The sequence below is a fragment of the Pleurodeles waltl genome, chromosome 2_1 (assembly GCF_031143425.1).
Source record: "Pleurodeles waltl isolate 20211129_DDA chromosome 2_1, aPleWal1.hap1.20221129, whole genome shotgun sequence".
Classification (NCBI taxonomy): Eukaryota; Metazoa; Chordata; class Amphibia; order Caudata; family Salamandridae; genus Pleurodeles; species Pleurodeles waltl.
In genome coordinates, this window is record NC_090438.1 from 836027398 (window position 1) to 836046020 (window position 18623).

Here is an 18623-nt window from a genome sequence, read left to right on the forward strand (position 1 = left end):
GTAATGCCAAGAGTTACTGACTTAGGGGTGGTGCTACTCTGCTGGGGGGTGAAGCTACTAGCCAATTACAAGCTGCATCCTTAAGGTTCCCTTACAAATGAGAAATTACTGGGTTATTTGGTAATTCTGCCTTTGATTCGTCCAGTAATTCCCCAACCCCTGACTTCACCCGCCCACCCCGTTTTTCTCCCAGATTATTTCACTTGCTTGGAGCTCATCGGTATGTTGAGATCAGCAGATACGTGCATATAACACGTCCTTTGCTGGAGGTCATGGATGCCGGATCGTTGTTTAATATTGGAGGTTGAGTTTTCAAGGCTGCACATCTGAGAAGTGTGGAAAAATTAATCATTTCAGCAGGTGCAATGGGTTCTAGAGTCCTGTTTCAACATTAAAAAAATACTTTTCCTCAGTCATTTATCGAACTGCAACTTCCTTCTGAACTGACTTCCTTCAGAATTCAAAAGCATTCTTGATTGTTTTAATTTTGGGTAGAAAATAACAACCAACTTTTCAGTTTCACATTTGACATATTGTTTTAACTCCTATAACCATTTATTACTTTTCTTAGTGATTGCTATGCATTTATATTATTTATATAATACATGTATTTGTTTGTGTATGTAATGCTTCTTTGTACCGGGTTCAGATGCCTCTGGCTCTGGCTTTGTTTGCGCTTAAGATGTATGCTAATAAACCCCCATCTCAAAACTAAAAGGCAGTTGCAATGAAATAGGTCTCATATATTTCGAACAAGTTAATTGTCATCTTTTGACAAGAGTGCCCTGGAGCAAAAAAAAAAACAAAAAAAATTTGAAAACTGACAAAAGGTGACTTAACAACTTAAAAGAATGTTAGCTTTAAAAAATAAAACTTAGCAATTTAGTTTCTCCTGCTGGGCACGTTTTTGCCAGTCACAAGCCTTCTGTTTGTGGGGCACTGGAAGTTAAAATGAACAAAATAGTACCTCAATTATGTCAGGAGCAGCGGACGGGCACCAATTATGTTGAAATTGATTAGAGCTTGATCCCTGCTCCACACAGAGGTACGGAAATGATGCCAGGCATGCCTTGACGAATTACGAGGCTGCAAAGAAGAGTGCCACGCAAGCTAACAAATGGTGAGCGACAGGCGGGCTCCTAGTCCTTTAGTGAACACGAGGGTCTCACACATGCGCTAGCTCATGCGCTTGCAGGCCCGACTCTAAAAACGGTTGCTCTTCGCAGCAGCTCCACTCTTTGCTGTATGGTTTGAGCAGTGACCATGCTTTTACGTCTGTACATTTAGTCAACTAAACAGAGGTAGCTTTACTGTGGAGCTGAAAGAGACTGGCAATTGAAAACTTCTGTCAACAGTGCATGTCTGTTAAGGGTGCATTATTATTGAAAGATAAAGACTTGTTTTTATCGATCTGTGTGGGTGTATATTGCCTGGAAGGTGCACTTTGTATTGCAGAACACACTTCATTTATGCCACATCTGTAATTAACACACTCTGTTCCTTGTCTGATTAATCAGCAAAGCGTAATCGGGAGACTAAGGGCCTTAGTTAGAGTTTGCCGGTGCAGGACATCTCCTACAAGGTTACAGATGTCCCGCCCAATCTATTATAAGTGCCTTGATGTCAGTGGCACTTCAAATCTGGCAAACAGGACATCTGACATTTTTGGCGGCATCCTGCATCCGCCAAACTCGTAAGGGCTACAGTGAGGAGCATAAAAGGTACGTTTAGTGGTCTTATTGCGCTCACCTTCAATGTGTCTGTGCCCCCGGTGACAGGATGGGGGAAGTGAGTGCAGCGCCAGGCAGAGATCAAGCAGACCACACATTGTGGTTCTGTTTTTTTTTTTTACGACAATCTATGGGAAGATCATTTGCACTCAGCTGATCTGAGAACCGACAGCAGACAAATCGGTTAACGTGGGCTTTAAGCGGTTTAAAGTTGTTCCAGCACACAGAAATATAGTTGTTCTTTGATTAATCTCTGCTATAATCGACAGAACCTGAATCACTTAATATAAATGAAAACATCATTATCCACACACAATTGCATTCTTCGTGCTGTTGATGCTTGCACTGAGCATCCCTTTCCTCAACCCTGCTATGTCGGGCATCGTTAGTGGACGTCATCAGGCGGGGGTGGGATCAGCACTGAAATAGAAACTGGTGGACTTTGTGGTTAAGGGAAGGTGAGGAACGAGTGGGGGAAGTCAGCTACGTCTTAGACCTTGGGTGGTGACGAGCGCAAACATCTACCATGGCCTTGGCCAGCGGGAATGTGTATGTGATGAGGACACTTCTGCACATAAAGCTGTGGCTCCAGGATTCAGTTTTGGAAGTCAGGTCAAAATGATATGCAAATGTTAAGATTGAAAGTCACATCCTGTGGGCAATCTTTGCAATAGTTTAGAAAAACTGGATTCATAAAGGAGATAAAATCCAGGACAAACAGCTCTGGAAATTGCAAGTGCTCCAAAGCAGACACCGGAGGGGTCGGGGGTGGCAGGAAAGAGAGAGTGAAGGAGAGGCAGTAAGGGCTACACTGCTTAATCTATGCCAGTGGCCACAGGTAGTGGCAAACAACACTTATTTTTGGGGACCAGGATTATTTTTCATCATCAGATTTTATCCCAGAGCATGAAAGAAAAAGGCAGAAAAGGGACAAAGCATGCTTGAAAGAGCCAGCAGGAGAGAGCTCAGGAAAGGGAGTGTAGGGCAGAATCTCAGGGCCGGACTGGTCGCACTGGGCATCAGGCATTTCCCGGAAAGCTGAAAGGGTGGGGGGCTGCTTTTGTTACTGGGGGCTGGTTTTGTAGTGGTGTAGCACTTTTAAGAGCACTAGAGAGTTCCTTGTATATCCAGCAGTTTTCAGGCAACAATAAAAGTGCCAAGATAACGCTGGTGATTAATGTACCTGTGGGAGAGATATCAAAGTTTTGTCTAGTGGCAGTTTTGACACATCTAAGGTAGTGCAGAGGGTTAACATGGCTGCTGCTAAGAATGTGTACCATGAAGATCGCAGAACAGTATTTTATGTGCAATGATCAGTGGGGTACTGCTTTTGGCACAAAGATCCTTTTGTTACTGTGCAGTTGATAAATTACAATCATAATCTACCACAGTGAGCTTTGAACTGCCATCAAAGAGCTGCATGCGAACTGCATGGTACAGGTTAGAAAGTTATATTCTCCCCAGTCTTTTATCATCCTAATTTTGTTAAAAAGGGTTAGTTTGGGTAGAGATAAACTGATATCGGTAAAGTCAACCCCGACAACTCTGTGTTACTTTCTGAATCCTGAATTTATGCTTCCCCATACCAAGCACTCTCAAAAAATGCCTAACAGTATGGATGGCGTGAACCCTACACTTTGTAGTCCCCTTTGTCTTATGTGACATTTTCTATGCCCTGATTTACACAGGTATGATTCATTGTCTCTCTTTGTGTGTTTGATGTAAAGTTCTCCAACACCCTTTGATGGTAAGAGAGGCGCTATAAAACAAACTAAATGCATGTGAGAGAGGGGCTATGGAGAGAGGAGGGGCACTGTTGAATGGTGAGGGAGTCATTGAAGAGCCCCAATAAAGATTGTCTTCTGGTCCACTGTAAGGTCGTCATTTACTATGCTTTAAAGGCTACTACAATTGAATATATAATTTAACAAATGTGTTGTAGCATGCACAGTGTTTAGTGTATGCCATTTTTGTCCAAATGTTCTTGGTGTGGGGGGGGGGGGGGTGGCTGGGACCTCCCAATCCCCAACCTAGTGGTCATGCTCACTCTCTTTGCAACCTATGGGGCTGGTCTGACAACATTTTCCAGGGCTTCTTTGGGTTCCCAGTCTGGCTCTGAATCAAGCCTAGGCAGCCTTTGTGTTTGGTGACTCTGGCATCTGGTAGCACTGGTGAGGGGCTCCTTAGAAAGTCTTTGGTGCCCCACATTGGCATTTTTTTATTTTTTTTTTACAAATAACGTTAGATGAAGATGGACAACAAATCAAGAGAGTTATTGAGTGATAGGAACATTCACAGACTTACCAGAAGAATTAAACAAGAAGAAGAAGAAGAAAGCATAATGCTTGTATATAGTAGTGAGAGGGTGTTGGCCTGCAAGATTTAGATCAAGGGGTACAGCAAACCCCCAGAAATGAAAGGAAACCATGAAAGGTGATACCCCTTCGGTGCCCAAACTGACCAGTCATGTAACTTCTTGTTATAGAAAGTCCCCTCTACTGAGAGTGGGTAGATTGACACAGAGTGCTGGGTGGGGAGCCCTGGAAGTGCTCTGCTAAATAACTTAAGACTTGTTTTTTTTCCCCTTATCAGCTGGACACAAGGGAAGGCACAGCATGGACGCAAACACAAGACCGAATGCAGTGAACCAGTAACTATAAGAGAATCCCCTGCGAATCTGGAGCAGACAGGTAGTGAAACTCAAATTCCATTCATTCTTTCCACTCATTGTGCTCCTAAAGTAAGTCCTAAGAAACAGTCCAAGTCTGTGAGTTCTCCTCTCAATTTGCCGTTGGGCTGTGCTGGGCTTTTGTCGACCAGTGTGGGACGAGACAGTAATGGGGACATTTACCTAGTACTGAAGAAGAGTTATTCCATGAAATGGGATCTCCAAACCACCTCCCTTTGCAACATATAATTCCTATGCCCGAATTATCTACCCCACTTTGGAATCTCTTTTTTTCTTTGGTGGCATCACCCTTTGTTGACCGAGTGACCAGTTTTCCATTGATCTCTAACACAACTATGTGCCTAATTGTGCATTTACTATTATTGTTGAATCACTTGTACTGTGCCCTAGTTAGGGTTGACTGGTCCTCAACTTGTATTACTCGTGCATGACTTTTTACCTTGTCTGATTCTTTATGTCTGTTATTCATCCTATACAGAAGTCTGATGCTCTGTTAAGGTCTAGCTTAGCTCCAGGTAATAATGTTGAAGAAGTGGTTTATGTCTCATGTGCAGTGTACTGAAGGTGTTGTTGATCACGTGGTGCTTACTGTGCAGTGTGCAAAGAGCCTTCTGCTGGGCAGCTTAGATGCAGGGTCAGCTTGGTGCATTTTATAGAGATGGGTTCCTGTTTGTGTGCCTTTATTTTTATTTTTTTACATTTCCATTTGTATTTTTTTCATGGTTATCCACGTTTATTTTGAGTTTAGTGAAAATATGAAGCTGCAACAAGTGTATTTCCGGATCTGTTTAACTGGTAAATCTACAGTTATGCATGCCTGATGGGTTTTAATGCTGAAAGTGCTGATGTATAATTCAGAATCATCATAAAACCCTCACATGAAAAGACAAGCATTCCAGTACACACAATCGCAGTTGTGTAGCAGTTTCAGCTTCACTGGGATGCCTTCTCCGTTAATATTTTTATTACTTGTATTTTCGTTGTAATCCATATTTACAAAAATAAATACAGATAGAGCAATCGGTTGTTTTCTGTCTGTGTTTATCTGTAAACATCAGTAAAAACAGAAAACTTGGAGCCCTTATGACATAATTTTGTTTTGCCAACATTGAATACCTTCTCGTTTAGCATCACTTGCTTTAAAATGTTCAGATACAGCTGTGAGCAATAATTTGTGGCTATACTTTGGTAGTCATCTCTAAACATTAGGAAGGCCGGCTCACGTCCACTTCATCTGTACCCTTACGGTGGGCTTGCTGTGTGCTACGAATATCTTTCTCGAATTCCCATTGGTCCTTCTTGTTCCCAACCACAATGTTTTGGTTTGTGCTCCTTCTATGCTGTGAGAGGGCGGCTTCCCGGAATGATGGGACACAGGTGTGTATTTGTAATGTAATTCGAGATTTATAAAGCGCGTTCCTACTCAAAGAGCATCGAAGCGCTGGGAAGAAAGCACGTAGTAAAAAAATAGACAGAGGATAAGAAAAATAACAGAAATAATGAAGATAGAAAGACATCCAATAGAAGAAACTGAAACAAACTGGATCGAAGACCCTGATCTTGATCTTGTAGAAATATTTAACATACCATCCATGTTAAGATGTTGCTGTGTCAATTTAGTGTGCACACAAGATAAAATAAAATACAATTAGATAACGCAGCTATATGGTAAGGAAGGTAGACTATCCATAAGAGGCAGTGAATGGTAGATCAGTGAGTTAAAATAACCCTCAGAGGTAATGCATTTGCTGGTAGATCGTATAGGAGTCTGTTAAATGTAAAGACTGTTCTGCTGGACCATAGTACAGTGGGTAAGGAGTTGAAAAGTCTGTAGACCACTGAGTAAGGAGCTCTGTCAGCTTTTTATTATGAGGAATGCTAGAACTATGTTTGGAAATTATAAAGACAGGAGGGCCATAGATGATTTTTTTAGGGATAATGTTTTCATCAGTCAAGAAAAAAAATAAAAGAAGGGGACAGATGACCGGAAGTCCACTTTCAATCAGTAAGAAAAAGACTTCAAAATTGAAGAATGCGAGTTTCCTATGCTCTACAAGTACCACTTCTATTTTTGAAGAGGAAACAGAAAAAAAGACTTACGGTGAGGACCCCGCACTACCGTGACAAAGTCTGTGCCGACGTCCAGTGCCAGAATCAACATAGCACTGTTTTGCCTCGTAAACGCCGTTCCCAATGAGACTCATTTTTGTACCCTAAAGAATCCAAACTCAGTTTCCAACTCGCGTTTAATCTGTCAGGTCCCAACCAGGATAAAGCTGCCTGTGCACATCACAGCGTGCAGGGAAACACTGCATTATTCATGGCATCATGGCTGCAGCTCGCAATTCTACCTCCCACACACTAGTGAAAAGATGAGACCTGTTTCCGAAGCTCTTCCCCGGCGATCCCGTGTTCACTTCGAGTAGCTATTGCCATTGAATCCGAATGGTCTAGGGAACCAAGTTACTCGTGGGTAATCGGCAACTGACTCCGTGTTGGTTTCAGCCAGTACCGCCAACCACAGACATGTTAAGCTGTTGGGTAACAGAAGAACCAGTGTTTTGCGGTGGAAGCACACATCCAGGGGAAACCCACAGCAGTAAATTCCTTTGCCAAGAAAATACAACCCAGTCGATTCTCCACTGGATTTAGTACTTCCGCCAGAAGGGAGAAAAGTTGTTTAGTAAATTCATGCTTCCCAGGGTATGCAATATATTGGTAATCTGGGGGAATAACTTGCTTTTATTAAAAAAAAAAGTTTTTATATAGCACTTTGTACTGCACTTCTACCACTTCTAAGAGCTCTACAAACAGATGTCTATTTTATCCCGTATGATTGGGCTCATCACGGAGACCTTGGAATGATAAAAGACTGAGTGGGCCATGCCGGGATTTGAACGCATTGTCTGCAGGTCTCTGCATATTTCTGCAGCAATGATTGAACTCAGTGTTATGTCTTGCTAGCATGGATGGGCATGAGAAAAGCAACAAAGGAGTTCCTACATGAGAAAACTGGCATAAACCTAGAATGTTGAGACGAACACTGACATAGGGATAAAGTGGCGTAACAAAGGCCCCCGCGGAGCGGGGGACAGAGCTCCAGGGGGCTCACTCAGCACAGTAGAATTGCCTGAGACCTCCTCGGTGAGTTCTAGAGAGGCCCCCTCCACATACTGTGCAGGGAGCCCCCCCAAGTTTCATTACGCCACTAGATAAACAATGCCACAGACATAGGGCTGTGGACACTGGAGAACCATAGAGACCCGGATATGAACATCAGCACAAACAATACCACAGCCGCCAGCAAAATACAACCTGAGGAGTTACCACATGTACATGGTAAGCGATACAAATGCCACCAAACCGATTTTCTTCTGGATTGAAAGCTGCATTTCAGGTTACCTTTAGCTCACACAAATGTAGGGGCACAGAATAAAGTACAACGGTACACCTCTCAGTGCTGTAGAACAGCATCTGACTGTTTTGGAGTTTAGCTCAAACAGTGCATATGATACAGAGCATGCAGACAGAGGGGCAATGGATCAGCCCCCCTCAGCTATAGGCAGTGCTGCCATCTGCACTTGTTTTTCCTTTAATGGAGGCCAGACCCACGAAAACATGTACTACAGACTGCAGGCTTGCTTGGGTTCCACTCCGTAGTACCTGCTGAACTCACAGAGTCTTGACAAGCCTGCACTATAAATCGTGTGTGGGGGGGAGGGGGGAGGAGAACTCATGAGGTAAATTTACACTTTGCTGCAAGTTTTCTACATTTTGATATTCACAAACTATGGGCCAGATTTACAAGAAAGTGGCACATCGGCCCAGATGCGCCACTTTTCTTGTGTCTCCTGTGCCCCACCTAATGACAACATGGCGCCGTATTTACAATAGGGTGCCCCCATGACGGTTGTTTCCTCAATAATGTCATAATTCATGACACTATTGTGGTGCTCTGCTGGAGTAGCGCCATAAATTATGACACTAGTGCATTAAAACACTAGGGAGGCCCATAGGTTACTATGGGCCCGTCACTTTAACACCTGCCACAAGCAGGTATTAAAAATGATGGATAAAAAATGTCGCAGTGAGATCTTGTAGATTTCACTGCACCATTTTTTGCAGCCTCCCTCCGTGGGAACGCCCCCCTTACATACATTATGCTTGGCGCAGGCATAATGCAAGAATTACGCCACTTTGTAAATATGGCGCGGGCAACCAGCCTCCTTAACACCGCATTAGCGTTAAAAAATTACGCTGGTGTGGCGCATTAAGGTTAAAGGCCATTGAAAGTCTGACCCTAATTTTACTGATAGTAATTTTACGACTGTGGAGATTCTGCACTTGTGCCAGAGACTCTACGCATAAAAAGATGGGCCTGTCCTATCTTTTTATGTGCTGAATTCCCCACACTGACTGCAGGGTCTGTGTTAGTTTTAAAGCTGCCGTTGGTAAAATTAAAATATGTGAATACCCAAAAAAATTAAACTTACACAAAAGTATACATTTACCTTTGTTAACCAGACTTAGAAAGAGAGAGAGAGAGAGAGAGAGAGAGGGGATTGTAAATAGGCAATAGGGTTAAAGTTGATGTTAGGTTTGGGATTATATGCCTGTTTGATAAAGAGTTTGTTAGATTAGGTTAATTTAATTTTACAATACTCCTGTCGTAATACTTGAAATACTAGGAGTAAGCAGGAATTACTCCTGATTTACGCCTGTAATTCAGGCGTAAATAAGTACTGCAAGCGTACGTCACACCGTATAGGGGCAAAGAGTGGTGTATAACAAAGTTGGAGTTACTCTTGTGGGAACTCTACCTTCTCCTTGCATTCGTCGGATTTCATGAGTAAACCAGCTGTAATCCTAGCTCCCTATTGGAACTCACGAGGAGTGCAACAGCAAAATCACCGTGGTTTCCTTAGTGCCTCCTTGTTCGCCCTCATAGTGTTTCCTATATTGACGTGCTCGCGTCTCCTGCCACCTGCTGGATAATCACGGAACCCTTCTGAAAAATCCGTTACATTTTCCAAGTTTTGGCGTCCTTGAAAGAGGGTACGTGAAAAGAGCAATCAATCCATTATGCGAAAACCCGCCCCACGAGATTTCACCCTCACCGTACAAAATGCAACACCGTTCACTCGAGAGAGATTTTCCCACATAAGGGGCAGTTGGCACGTCACCCACACCCGTTGTAGATGTGAAACGAACGTTCAGGTTAATTTGCCTGCTGTTGCTGACTAATACATTGGGCTTCACTTGGAAGTTCCTTTAGGTGGCCAGAGTTAGAGCATACGGCGGAAAAGTAGCCTGATCCTGGGCACAGCTCTTTCGTAAACAATAGCGACGGCATGGACAGCAGCCTGGAGAACGAGATACAGAGAGGGAGGAAGCTATAAACCATGGGGCATATGTAAGAAAAGTGGCGCTGCACTCACTTTTCTTGCGCTCCCCTAACGCCACCATGTGTGCGTCATATTTAAAATATGACGCACCATGGCAGTAGTTAGGGGACTAGCATAATAATTTTTGACGCTAGTCAGGAGCTTTGCAGGATTTGGGTAGAAATGTTGGCGCTAATCCTGAAAAGCCCATTGAGGCCCATTGTAATCAATGGTGTGCCTCCTTTTACTGACTGCTCTGAGCAGTCGTTAAAAGTTATTTCTGTGCTCCATTTTTTCAGCCCCCCTAACGGTGAACACCCCCTTTGCATACATTATGCCTGGTTCAGGCATAATGTAGCACAAAGGGTTACAAAGTGGCACAATACATGTTAATATGGCACGAGGATTTTGGCCAAGTTGGGCCACATTAGTGAAAACAAAATTACGCCAATGTGGCGCAAGGAGGCCCTAGGGGCTCTTAAATATGCCCCATGATTACTCCAAAAAAGATTGCTACACATCTGCATGTGCTGGCGCTCTCTTTCTGCCCCAGTCACAAAAAGGTTGGGGTTTGCTGTAACCAGCAGTGGCCGCCATACATTACTAGGGTAGGGGTGTGGGGGGGGGGCAGAGACAGAGTGGGCAGAGGGGTTAAAATAATAAATAAATAAATAAATGTACCTCTGTCACGATGCACCCGTCTCCTGACGCCTTGCGGTCCTCTTGCCTGGAGGTGGTGTTCCATCATTCGCTGGGACACCAGCACAGGCTCCCCAACAATCCTGGTGCTGCTTTCATGCTACATTTAGCATGAAAGCAACATCAGTATTGGTCTGATCGGCTTTGCCAGCCGCTCAGACATAGCCCTGAGGTCTGTGCAGTTTCTTCAGCCTGGCTGTTAAACACAGCTGGGCTGGAGAAACCTAAGTGCACATGTGTGTTCGGCTGGCCTAAGACGGCCTGCCAAACACACATGCACACTTAAGTGCACACTCTCTCCTCCTCCTACCTCCCATGGCGCAGCCCCACCCCTCCCTGCACTACAGGCTGAGCCAGCAGCAGAAAAATAAAACAATAGTAAAGGATTGTTTTATTTTTCTGCTGCTGGCTAACCTAGTGGGAAGGCGCTCCTTTGCTGTAGCAAAGGAGCTGCCCCTGACTGTAACAGTTAATGAGGTGAACAAGGGCCTCTTTGAGTACAAGAGGGCCACTCATCTGAAACCTTACACTACATTGGTGTTCGACAACCCCGCTGCCAGTGGAGGCTTGGCGTGGAGCCCTTTGCAAATGGGGCACAGCCTAGGATGTCCAGAATTTTAAAGCCAAAAACCGGGACATTTCAGAAAAATAAAAGGACTACAATTTTGCTTTAACCGAGCCCACAGAATGACAGCTTTCATCAGTGTAGAATTACAGAAGAGGCACTCAGAACATAAATTAAATGCATTTTTAAGCCAGTATCATGCCTGGTAATTACATTGCTTAATGAAACAATCCCAGCTTTGGAAAATATAAAAAGGCACTTCCACCATTTTCAAGCGACCCTCTCTTAAAACCGGGACATGAGCTAAATTTCCGGAAATCTGCCGGGACAGCTGGTGAAAAAACAGGACTGTCCCGGCAAATCCAGTACACCTGGTCACCCTAACACTTCCGAAGAGGAGGCACTCTGCGATGTAAAGGTTTGTGGCATCCACAGATGACCCATTTCCTCTCACTAGGCTACTTTACTCCTGGACTTTCAACAAAAAACACACAATGATACTATGCCTCCATGAACTCATTTATACTCACAGTACTCCTCCCACTGTCTCTTATATCATTTATTATTTTTGATATTCCCGGCAATTTATTCAGCCTAACCCTTACCTACTCCCCCACTCCATGCCCAACTACTCCCCGACCCCACTCTCTGGATCCAGCTGTCCAAGTGCTGTTCCCCCACACACTCCTTACTTAGCCCTACACCTCGGCAACATACCCCAACTGTCACACCGTATACTCCACATCTTGCTCAGTACACAATTCCGCTAGCAGTCCCCACCTTTATGGGCTCCATCCATCCGGGAGCACGTTTTCGCACACCACTGCCAAAAGCATTGGAAAAAAGGACTGGGCCGCACGTGTTAAATTGGAATTCCTCTTTTTTGGAACTTTAAAGAAGTAATTTTTTAACGTCCTAACCAGGGCAAGACTGAGAACCAAAAGCAGCCCTGGCAAGTTTTGTCGTACCAGCCCCTCCACTCTGCATAGATAATAGAGCAAAGTAAAGCGAGAGACCCCGATCACTATGGGGCAGATTTAAGAGGTTCTTCACTCATTATTTAGTCGGCTTTTAAGCACGCCTATCACTTTCACTCGTTCGTGGGCTTGCCTTCCAAAAACCATTTGTTATCATTGGTAAATGCTTTAAGTTTGTCTTTTCTTGGGGCGTTTTTTTACCACCTTCCAGACTGCCCCTGTTACAGGGATAGTTGCATGATTGCCGGTGCGTTTGACTGCTATCTAACTTATTTTTCATTTTGTGTCTCTCCTTCGCGCTGATGCTCATGGCAGCCGTAAAACTTTGAATCGGCTCGCTTATGTCAATTGTTTTACTTTTCATTTTCAATGTATGTGGCAAGAAACGTCCAGTTAGGAATTTACAACGCCAATAGCTCTAACTCGAGCAAATGCGAGACCCATTGCGCTGCAAATGTTTTGGTTTTTTTAATTGGGAAAAACTGATGCATTTAGCAACACATTATTCATCAAATACTACAATTTTCTCATCGCTTTTTCTCCCTCAATACTACTTTCTTCTGCCTGTTAATTTTTTCTTCTGATCTCCCACTTCCAGTAGTCTAACTACATCTCAATGATTTCCACAGCCCCTCCTTTCTTATGATCACTCCTTAAATTTGCTGTCCTTGTATCTTCTTGTTATTACACAATCTTCCTTTTCTCTGTGCCCGTCTCCATTTTATTGCTTGCCTCACTGCCTTTCCTTGTTTCCTTAGTAAATCTCTCTTGCCTTTGCTTTTTTCATCTTTGCTCCTTCTCCTTTCTTACTTGTCCCTTTCTCTTGGTACCTTCCCTCTCAATTTTCTTCCTTCTGCTCTTGCTTGAACCGTCTTTCTAAACCTACTTCCTCTCTGTTCCCCTTCTACTTGTTTCTGTTCTCTCCTCTGTTCTCCCACTCCTCTACTCAGGACACCAGTGACTGATAACGATTTGCATGTGTGGCTGATCAACAGCAGGGCCACACTAGGAATCCTGAGCAGCCCTGGCAAGGTTTGTCAGACCATCCCCCGTAGGGTGCACAGCATGCAAGCTTGACCACTACAACGGGGTCTGCACTCCTCCCCCCAGTAAAATTAGGAAAAAAATGGCAAAAACAGTGCATTCTACAACACATTTTAAATTATATATATATAATAGTATTATTTTAAAAAACATAATTAATGATGACCTTTCAGTGCCAAAGGTAATGTCAGTCTTTATTGGGGCTCTTCAATGATTCCCTCACCATCAGTCTTTAACAGTGTCTCTCATCTCTCCTTAGCCCCTCTCTCACATTTATTTCATTTATTTGTAGCGCCTCACTTGCCAGCGTAGGGTGTTGGGGCATTTTACATCACACACACAAACAGAGACAATGAATCATACCTGCGTAAATCAATGATTAAAAAATGTTACATGAGACAAAGGGGATTACAAAGTGTAGGATTCACATGCCATCCATACTATAGGTATTTTTTAATAGTACTCGGCACAGGGAAACAAAAACTCTGGATTCAGAGCTTAACACAGTGGTTAGGGTTTACTTTCCTAATTACAATTTATTTCTACCCAAACAAACCCTTTTTTACCAAAATTAGGATAATCAAAGACTGGGGAAAAAACATATCTTTCCAACCTGTACAATGCGGTTTGCTTGCAACTCTTCATTGGACGTTCATAGCTCACTGGGCTAGATTATTATTGTAACTTATGAACTGCACAGTAACAAAAGGATCTCTGTGACAAAAGCAGCATAAAATAGTGATCTGCATTGTAAACATTTTTTGCAGCAGGCATATTAACCCTCTGCACTACATTAGATGAGTCAAAACTGCCACCTGAGAAAACTCCATCTCTCTCCATGAGGTAGGTTAAAAATCAGAGATACCTTGGCACTTTTATTGTTGACCCTACTTTTAAAACGACTGTACTGCTACAAACCTGAACCCTCAGTAACAAAAGCACCCCCACCCTCCTGGGGAAATGCCCAATGCTAAGTACGGCCAGTTCAGCCTTGGTCAGCGGTGCACCTTCTCTCGACATTTATGGCAGTGTTCAGAGTTAGTGACTAATGAACACGCATGGATGCTGAGGTTGCTTACATGCATCCTTTGGTCTGTTACAGAGCACATTTCTCAAAGAAAACGCTGTCAAAATAAGGCTTCGCGGTTACATGGCACTTTGTTATAATGAAAAATTATGAAGGGCAATATCTTTATCTGCACCTTACAAATGTTAGATTTTCCTCCGTTAAGACTGTGGTGCAGTCACGACCTTGCTTCACCATCAACTAAGCACTGAAAGAACTGAAGCTGGGCTGCAGTGCCATACACCAAGGCTCGCCCTCGGAGGTTCTGGGCATTGTGCTGATTGGTTGCCAGGATAGTTCAGTACAGTCAGTCTTGGGCTGAGCTGTGGCTTGATTTGTCCCTGCACTGGCTGCTGGAATTACTGACTCTGGTCCAGACCTTCAGTGAGGGCAGCTGAAAGCCGCCCCCTGGCTCCGGCCTACCGGGGAAACACCAGATGCCCGGTCCAGCAGCCTGGCCCTGATTAGCACCGAGCAACCTCCAACTCCGGGGGTTTGTCAGTATAAAAACAATACAGCTCCCCAGACTTCCGACAGTTTTCGAGGCTTTTTTTGCAGGGAATTGTTATTTGGTGATCTCTTTGGTGGTCAGAAAGGTGCATGCTTTGGGTAAGAGTGTGCAGTGGGCCTAACTCCAACCACACACATTTAACACTGAAGAAACAGGGCTGTTTTTACATTTTGTTTTTACATTTTTCCAAGAGAGGGAGAGAGAGGGGAAACGACATAGAGAGCCAAATATTGGCTTACATTCAGTATGCCCCGATGCTATCTGTGTGCCATGATGGCTGAAAGCAAAACGTAATGTGACGCATAAGATCATCTAGTTGTATCTACAGGTTTGAATTTTGTCTACACCTGTCGGAGGCCCCTGCCATAATCCTATGTATGTGTACATTTTCCCCAATCAAAACAATAATACAAATAATAGCAGCTCAATTTAAAAACCAACCAAGTTGCCAAACAGCCATCTGTGCATACAGAGTAGCTGGTTCTACGTATAAGGACCCGGAAGTTAATATAAAAATGAGACGAAGAAGAAGTAAAAGGAGAGAATATGATGTTGAGAAGGGGATGCTAAAAACCGTGCTGGTGTGTGAGTGAGATTTGGGAGAAGTACTTTCATTATTGTATTTCACATTAGTGTTGCCACCTAATACATATATTATGTGTGCCCAGATAAATGCCCTTTGCCTAGAAGAGTCAGGACATGTGCTCCTCTAATTCCTTGATGATGGTCCCTAGCAGAGTCACTAGAAAAACAAGAGGTTGCAGCATTTTTATTAACTGAATGATCCCGGGCACAGAGAACCAGCTACTAAAACTAGTAATATCTCGAGGCACGTTTACTATTACTATCCGCAGTTTGAGGAGTTGCACAAAAGCAAACAGAGTTGCACATAGCGGAAGGAGGGTCAGCAGCAGTGCAAGGGTTTTCTGAACTTCAGGCTAAATTACATTTTGACTTGTGTGCTCTTTCCCCTAGCAACGAGGCCTTCAACTAGACCAGTTGTTGTGATCTTGTACCATCTTGTTGCTATTTGTTAGGGTGCCACAAAGCATGCTACCAGCAGTGGCCCTGCAGTAGCATCAACGCTTTTATAGGCTGTGCCACTGGAATTATGCGTCAGAGGAGGACCATAATATGTGACACATTTTGTTATATTATTATTTCATTAGTTTGCCATTTGTACTCACAGTGTCGCCTTATTAGTACCAGTTTAACACCCAAATGCAGCAATAGGCAACTGAAAGATGACTAGTCAACCTTTGAGGCAGGCCTTCCACTGTGCAGAAACACGCGTTGCCATGCTTCTGTAACTTTTGATCCGTTTGAGCAAGAAAACTGTTTTTGTTAAAATCTACAGGTTATGCACTAGATGATGGATTATGTGACAAAACCGTATCTATGCAGAAAACGTCACAGCTGCAGAATCGCATGTTTCCAGTGGCTCTGCCTGTAGGTCGTAAGTGCTATCTCTAGAAGTTGAAATTGCAAAAGTCAAATATGGGTTCACTTTCCATATGAGGAGCTAGTACTTATGCTGTTTGTCATAGATGTTCACAGCAGTGCTAACTACGTGAAATAAGGTGCCCTGCATTTCATTGCAAAATCTATTGGCTTAAATCATATCTTACTTGTGAACAGGAATTGTGGGAGGCGGTGTCAGTGGCTTTTAGTGTTGGCCAGCACTTGGATAATAGAAAGGGACAACAATGGCTCTAGCCCTTGCTCTTTCATTAAAAAACACATAGAACAGAATGATCAGAAAGTCCTTGTAAAGCCAGTCAGAAGAGTGCATTGTACAGGGGTACTTCGGCAGCCTAAACACACAAAGTGTTATGTGGTAGCTGATTGGCCCTGTCTTTCTAAACCTAACTACCATTGTGTGTGAGTGGGCGTGGACGTAACCAGAGGCCCTAGAGCTTGGATTTTTCTTTGTGCCTATTTGCTGGAGGGACATTTGCGATTAGACGGGATGCCATCCAACACCGCCACTGGCAGGACAGAAATCAAACCAAACAAAGAATGACACATGATTGGAAGTTGGCACAGTTTTCAGACGTGGATAGAAGATGCTGAGCAAAAAGCGGAATTTGCCCTCTGGCAACATTGATAAAAGCGGACTTTGCCCTCTGGCAACATTGATATGGAAGAACTCAAGGCCTTTTGTGACGTTTGAGCTATAGCAAAGGTGGACAGATTGTAACTGCACATATTTACCTCATGTAGCATTACACATTTATTTTTGCTGTTTTAGATAGCACAGACATGACACGGTGAGTGTCGGAGCGCATTACATATGAACTGTGACAACCGAATGCTAGCAGGTTGCCTACGCACATTTTCACAGTTAAAATAACAAGGTCAACATTTTCCTAGGTAGATGTTATGATGAAGATTAACTTCAGCTACAAAAACCTACTAGTAAAATTGCTCTAGTGGTAATGGAAGGACTTTGTAATGGTTCTTTATTACCCAGTCCTGAAAGTCTGACAATTACCAACTGCATGAATTCTAGGTAGGCAGTCATTTCTCTTTCCAACATGGAGACACCACGCAGACTGAAATTACATTATGTTGCTGTTGGTCAGGTAGAGGTCTAATTATTGTTGGGATCTCCTAACCAAATTGGTAGCCTCCAGAGAATTCAGAGTAAGAGATATGGGTTAGGATACAAAATGGCGACGTCCTCACTGATCTCTTTGGGGAATGACGGCTGATGGGCATGTGGTCCTGGATCCCAGACAAGAGGGCCCAACAGCCATTATGCACCTCAGGGTGTTGCCTGGTAGGGTCACAGCCTGCTTCTCCTTGGTGTATGGCATCTCACAAAAGTCCGACAGCCAACAGTTTGTACCTAGGCTGCTTCCACTCTCCTCCCGCTTCATCCCCTTTTAGCTAGCAGTTGACTCACCACAGATAAAGCATCTCTTCCTGTCAGGGCAATAGAAGGACAGACTCACTTTTCAACTCAAGGGCCCATCCAGCACTGGCCACTTCTAATGCCTCCGTATGCACTGCTGTGGCTCCAGTTGGCGGTTTCTATTTATAAAGGTAGAGTGGGCAAGACTAAGTGAGATTGACCGAGATTACTGCAGTGGCCCACTTGACCAATGTTGATAGCACCCAGGTTGTAGCTGCCATCATGGCACCACCACTATGGGAGGAAGCCACTGCCATATCACTGCAGTGCAGCATCTCATGTAATCCAGGATAGCTGGAAATGCAGCCGAACAGACCTTCCATGCCTTTTTCACCTTCCCTGAAACTCCTGTATCTTCCCCAGTAACCCAGCAAAGATGGTATTGTGTGGAAAGATGGTTGGAGCCTCTGATAGAAATTAGACTTGGGAGTTTCCTGTGGTCGCTCCTAACTTGATGTCGCCTTTTTCAGTATGACCGCTAGGGTCACAGTCTGCAGTGCCTCAGAGTAGAGCACCGCCAGTTGGGCGAGTGATCCACATTGCTTTGCTGATTCTTGACCAAAACTGTGCCCCTGCTGAGACACCCACACATAATATATCAGGTGTGTCACAGTGGAGACTGAACAAGCACAGGGAATCCATCGCAGTGTAGTCTTTCTGATCTACAGCCATTAGTAAGAAGTGAAGAAATAACAGCAAATAATGTGAAATGAGAAAGTGCATCAAGCTCAGTCTCCGGAGCAGAAGATTAATACCGAACTGCCGGATTTTAAAGAAAAAAGTGAGAGTGATTTTTCCACGGTGCTGCAAACATCTTTTGGGGGTTGCAAAGGTCATTGGAATTTATCCGGTGGTGGACATTTTGGATTGCTGTTCTTTCTAAGGATTGATCTAGTATAAACATTTGTCAAAACTGGGTATATCTTAAATTTGACTGTACAATGTTGTTTTCCCCAAGGATTATTTTGTAAGTAGTGAGAAATGGTCCTCTCTGGTAAGGCAGGCTCTGACTAACATCTGAAAATCTGTACTGGTGTTTCA

General features: G+C 43.7%; 1 protein-coding gene across 3 annotated transcripts in view; it reads left to right on the forward strand.

Moving 5' to 3' along the window:
- ATXN1 (ataxin 1) overlaps positions 1-18623 on the forward strand; it is a 1071340-nt gene that overhangs the window by 834738 nt on the left and 217979 nt on the right. For all 3 annotated transcript variants that reach the window (XM_069218776.1, XM_069218777.1, XM_069218778.1), the window contains one exon: positions 4323-4420. The gene's annotated coding sequence lies outside the window, so the exon portion shown is untranslated. The remainder of the gene's footprint in view (positions 1-4322; positions 4421-18623) is intronic.